Source organism: Bidens hawaiensis, unplaced genomic scaffold, assembly GCF_021521415.1.
Source record: "Bidens hawaiensis isolate Kalapana, Puna unplaced genomic scaffold, B.hawaiensis_p1.1 tig00037795_1, whole genome shotgun sequence".
Lineage (NCBI taxonomy): Eukaryota > Viridiplantae > Streptophyta > Magnoliopsida > Asterales > Asteraceae > Bidens > Bidens hawaiensis.
The window spans coordinates 80,692-86,400 of NW_027496622.1; the positions used below are offsets into that span (position 1 = coordinate 80,692).

The 5,709-nt window shown below is 38.0% G+C and overlaps 1 pseudogene across 1 annotated transcript; it reads left to right on the forward strand.

Moving 5' to 3' along the window:
- The first annotated feature begins 416 nt into the window (after positions 1-416).
- On the forward strand, positions 417-3,271 carry LOC143589774 (pyruvate decarboxylase 2-like; annotated as a pseudogene). Its single transcript, XR_013145347.1, has 5 exons — positions 417-1,114; positions 1,213-1,376; positions 1,689-2,529; positions 2,610-2,798; positions 2,946-3,271. The product of XR_013145347.1 is annotated as a pyruvate decarboxylase 2-like (transcript).
- Positions 3,272-5,709: the final 2,438 nt, after the last annotated feature.

Here is a 5,709-nt window from a genome sequence, read left to right on the forward strand (position 1 = left end):
ACTTAAAAATGTCAAATAAAACTAGAACTTACAACCTCTTGGTTAGATGTCATACTTCTCTGCCACTAGACCAAGCTAATGGTTATGTAATTGTGTTGAAACATTGATTATACATATTGTTTTTCATAATATACATATATTTTTTTTAAAAGAAAATTCGGGCCTAGCGTGATGTCGGGTCTATGGCCTTTGACTACCCCGCCACCCCCTTATGGCCGGCCATGGCTACTCTGTTGAGGTGATCAAGGAGGTTTTCTTAAAGGGTTTATTACTTTTTGGGGTGATCAGGATTTCGAGACCTCGGCGGGAAATGTTTATCAAAAGTATTTTTCAAGGAGAAATGTGTGTTTTATGCTAAAGATAAAAAAAGACCAAGTGTTATCGAACGTGAGTGTGAAATGTTGTTTATGTGTGAAGCTTTGTAACTCCATTATTGAGTCCGATTTAGAACTCCAATATTGAATTTATTCTTTGCGTAGGATTCTTTTATTTCCTCCCACACCAAAACTAAGCCACTATAAGTAGTCTTCAATGTATCCTCAATTTCCCACACACTAACTTCAAAACAATATATATATCACAACTATATATGGACACCAAAATCAATGCTTCAGATGTTATTGCCACTACCAATGGCCATGTTGGCTGCCCTCCCAAAACTAACACTACTTGTTGCGTACAGTCATCCACTGTACCCTTCAACTCAGGCGCCGAGGCCACACTTGGCCGCCACCTGGCTCGTCGCCTGGTGCAGATTGGTATCTCTGACGTCTTTTCTGTACCAGGCGACTTTAACCTAACTTTGCTTGATTACCTCATTGCTGAGCCTGGCCTCAACCTCATTGGTTGTTGCAACGAGCTGAATGCAGGATACGCTGCCGACGGATATGCTAGGTCTCGTGGTGTTGGTGCATGCGTGGTGACCTTCACCGTTGGTGGACTTAGCGTGCTCAACGCTATAGCCGGTGCCTATAGTGAGAATCTTCCTCTTATATGTATTGTGGGTGGACCAAATTCCAACGATTACGGCACTAATAGAATTCTTCATCATACGATTGGATTGCCGGATTTCAGCCAGGAGCTTCGTTGCTTCCAGACAGTCACTTGCTATCAGGTACAAATTCTCTAAGCCAACTAATTATAAAAAAAACTTAGTTGTATAGTTTAGGTGAGTTTATGTTATCTGAGCTTAAGTAGTTATGTTTATCGTAGGCTGTGGTGAATAACTTGGATGACGCACATGAGCTGATCGACACTGCAATCTCAAGTGCTCTGAAAGAGAGCAAGCCTGTTTACATCAGCATAAGCTGTAATTTGCCAGCAATTCCTCATTCTACATTTAGCCACGAACCGGTTCCATTTTCTTTAGCCCCCAAGTATGTTCAGAAGGCCTAGATTTGATTGATAAACTTGTGACACATAAATAAACTTACCAGACTCATAATTATACTACTCATAATAGTCTAATCCTATAATAGCTTAAATCATTTAATTCTAGATATTCCAACTATTTGAACTAAAGAATTATTAATCCAAACTCTAAACTTATGTCTTTATCTCTATAATTAATTTCATCACCCTTTCACACGTGAACTTTAATCAGGATTACTTCCAAAATATATGTTCTTGGCATTGTAATAGTAGAGTTTTATACAACTTTTGAGCTTATAAGGTTTTATATGCCATAGGTTGAGTAATAAAATTGGTTTGGAAGCAGCTGTTAAGGCTGCAGCGGAGTTCTTGAACAAAGCTGTAAAGCCTGTATTGGTGGGTGGACCTAAACTACGTGTATCACAAGCGTGCGAGGCCTTTGTTGAGTTGGCAGATGCTTCTGGCTATGCTTTAGCGGTAACACCAGCAGGAAAAGGGCTAGTTCCCGAGCACCATCCTCACTTCATTGGGACATATTGGGGAGCGGTGAGCACATCATTCTGTTCAGAAATTGTTGAATCAGCGGATGCTTACATCTTTGTTGGCCCTATATTCAACGATTACAGCTCAGTGGGTTACTCTCTCCTTCTTAGAAAAGAGAAAGCACTAATTGTTCACCCCCATCAGGTCATAGTCGGAAATGGACCCACTTTTGGTTGTATTCTTATGAAGGATTTCTTGCAAGCTCTAGCCAAACGGCTTAAGAAAAACACGAACGCGTATGAAAACTACCATCGTATTTTTGTCCCGGGAGGGCAACCTCTAAAATCTAGTCCTAGGGAGCCGTTAAGGGTTAATGTTCTCTTTGAACATATACAGAAGATGTTGTCTAGTGATACAACTATGATTGCTGAAACAGGAGATTCTTGGTTCAATTGCCAAAAACTAAAACTGCCATCAGGTTGCGGGTAAGGGTCCTACACATATGATACCAACATTTTTAATCATTGTATTTTGATTACTGAAAACTGGTGTTGTAGGTATGAATTTCAGATGCAATACGGGTCTATTGGGTGGTCCGTTGGTGCTACTCTTGGCTATGCACAGGCTGCTCCTGATAAGAGAGTGATAGCCTGCATTGGCGATGGCAGCTTTCAAGTATATGCAACTTAAACCTACTCTCATGATCATTTAAATTATTCTAAATGCAACTTTTCTTTAATTTGCTTCACTTTTAGGTTACTGCCCAAGATGTCTCCACAATGCTGAGATGTGGGCAGAAATCCATCATTTTCCTCATAAACAATGGCGGTTACACCATTGAAGTAGAAATCCATGACGGACCTTACAATGTGATCAAGAACTGGAACTACACTGGATTGGTTGATGCAATCCACAATGGCGAGGGCAAGTGTTGGACTACAAAGGTGAAACAATTTTTTGGACTTTCGGATTATATTTATATCTAACAGGTCAATTAGCTAAATATGAAACTTTAGCTAGAAAGATAATGAACCTATTAATGCAACATGTTATTTTGTCACCTCACTTAATGAACTTGTTGAAATTTCAAGGTGTTTTGTGAAGAAGATTTAACCGAAGCAATAGAGACTGCAATGGGAGCTAAGGAGGATTGCTTGTGCTTCATTGAAGTGATGACTCACAAGGATGACACGAGCAAAGAACTACTCCTATGGGGTTCAAGAGTTTCAGCTGCTAACAGTCGTCTTCCTAACCCTCAGTAAATCCTCGTCTTCCAAACCCTCGGTGAATCCTGATCGAGTTGTACTCCTATGATATACTATTATTCAATGTCAAATTTGCGAACATTTGTACTATTGTACTTTATTTATCATATTGTCGTTTTTATCTAACATGCTTAGTTATAAATATTCTATGATTGTTTAGAGTAAATAAATGGTACTTGTTGCTACAACAATTATAAGACCAATGATAGTGAATAGACTGGTTAGGCTAACAGGCTTCAAGGGTTCTGGTTAACCTAACGCAGGTCGTCGTGTCCCTCTACGTTTGCAAAACGTAGAGAGAGGTTCACTAGTTTAGTTGTTTTTTTGTTATTGTTCACTAAGGATCCAAGACCGAGATGTTTGGAACTGGTTTTGGATGCGAGTTCTTAGTGAAGCTATGATGTTTTTGGAGTAAGAAAGAAACATGCAAAGTGCAAGTTTCTCCAGGAAGAAGAGAAGATCAGAGAGTATGTGTTAACTCCCCAGATTTGGTGTGTTCTTTTTATGACTGAGTTATATCCTTTTATAGAGAAAGGAATGTAAGCCTTTTGTCCGATGGGTAAACTAGTGAACCTCCAGTTTGGTAGAGGGTTGACCCTTTTATGCGCGGGAGGTTATGGACCTATGGTAAATGATATATAATAATATACTTTTCTGAGCATATCCCCTCTTTTACGGATGAGGGATGATGTGAACAATGATTTGACGTGTTACTGTTACGTGCTTTTACTGTTCACGTACTTGTTTTCCTTAATTGGACGGGAAAACGAACCTTTTAACCTTCTAACATTTTTAGCGTTAATGTGTGAAAGCCATTGTACCAGACTTTGGGCTACCCCCGTCATCAGCCCCCCAAGTCAGAGGTTTTTGGGGAGTAGGTTCAAAGGCGTCTGACTTTTGCACACATTTTGTTATTGCTTAAAGGCTTCGAGGCTTTGAACGGTTTTGCTTATTTTTTGAATTTCTGACAAGACAGTTGATGTGATTGATTGGGTGGTTTATGCAAATAACAGTTCCCAATAACTGCTTATTAATATTATCAACTGCTCACTTTCTTTAGTTTTTCTTTTACACTTCCTCATTATCTTCCAAACACATTTATCAAGTTCCCTTCGATCCTTCACCAGGTTAGTTCCAATCTTCCCCCTTTCTTTCGAAATTATGGGTGCCCGTAAGTATTTATCGATGAGTTATTCCCGATTAACCCAAGAGGAAGTCGAATCGTTTTGCCTCGATTGGGGTATAGGTTTAGAGTTTAAACTAGTGGCTCCTCCGGCCGACGCTTCGATCGATCGTTGTCCGGCCGGTTCAATTGCTCTTTATTGTCGCCACTATGAGTTTTCTAACCTCCGTCATCCGTTTTCAATCTTTGTTTTGAATGCGTTAGAATATTATTGTGTATCTTTTGGTCAGATTCACCCCTTGGGGCTTGCTAGGGTTTTGGATTTTGAAGTTTTATGCAGGGCTTTAGGGTTTGATCCGTCGCTGTTATGTTTTCGCCGTTTCTTCCGTCTAGCGAAGAAGGCGATTGGTATACCTTTGAGCATACTCAGGTTGATACTTGCCTAATCTCTTCGACGGTTACGACCCTTGCACTACAAAAAAAAATGTCATATAGTGACATAAAAAAAGTGCTACTAAAAACCTAAAATGTGCCACTATAGACTCCTACAAGAATGTGCGGCACACAAAAAAGTGTCACTAGAAGTGGTGACGCTAAAACCTTTTAGTGGCACTTATTTTATCTGCCGCACAAAGTTTTTTGGCTTTTAGTGGCACATTTTATTATGCCACAATATAAAAGAAAGCTTTTGTGGCACAATTTTTGTGTCTGTAAAAGGTAATCCTAGAAACCGAGCAATACTAGTTTTAGTGGCACTTTCTTTTGCCACAATCAAAAAAACATTTGTGACGCAAATTTTGTATCAATAAAAATTGTTTATATTTAAATATATATACTATTTTAGTGGCACATAATTTTATTACAAAGATCACATAATTAACAATATAAAATAAAAGCTCGATAAAAGTGTAAATGCACTAATCATAATATTATAACTTTAATAATAAGTTAAATTCAAAACATAATCCAACTGTTAGCAAAAATTATGTAATAAGTAGCATATTCCATATTCACATGTTTACACGATAAGTTTAAATGTTCTTTTGAGTGAGAATTTCACTTTCATACAACTTAACTCCAAACCTTCTTGTTATATCTACCCTGTATTCATCAACCATATACATAAGCATTAGTATTCATTTGTAAAAGTCATTGTTCTTGATTCAAAAAAAATACATGTATAAAAAATTGCTCGAACACCTAAAAATTAAACAAAAAGCCAACATATAATATGCAACCATTTATAATTGGCCAAACACCCAACAATTAAACAAAAAAAACAAAAACCATGATTACCTGTATGCTCGAATTGCTCAAAATCGAAGACAAGTTTTCATTGGAGATATGCTCTTGGACTACCTATAGTTCATGTGTGATGACTAGTAAGGGAAATAAAAAACCGAAAACACAATAATAAGTGTGAAAAGTAACTAGAATAATACCATTACATAATCAAGTCTAGCAACG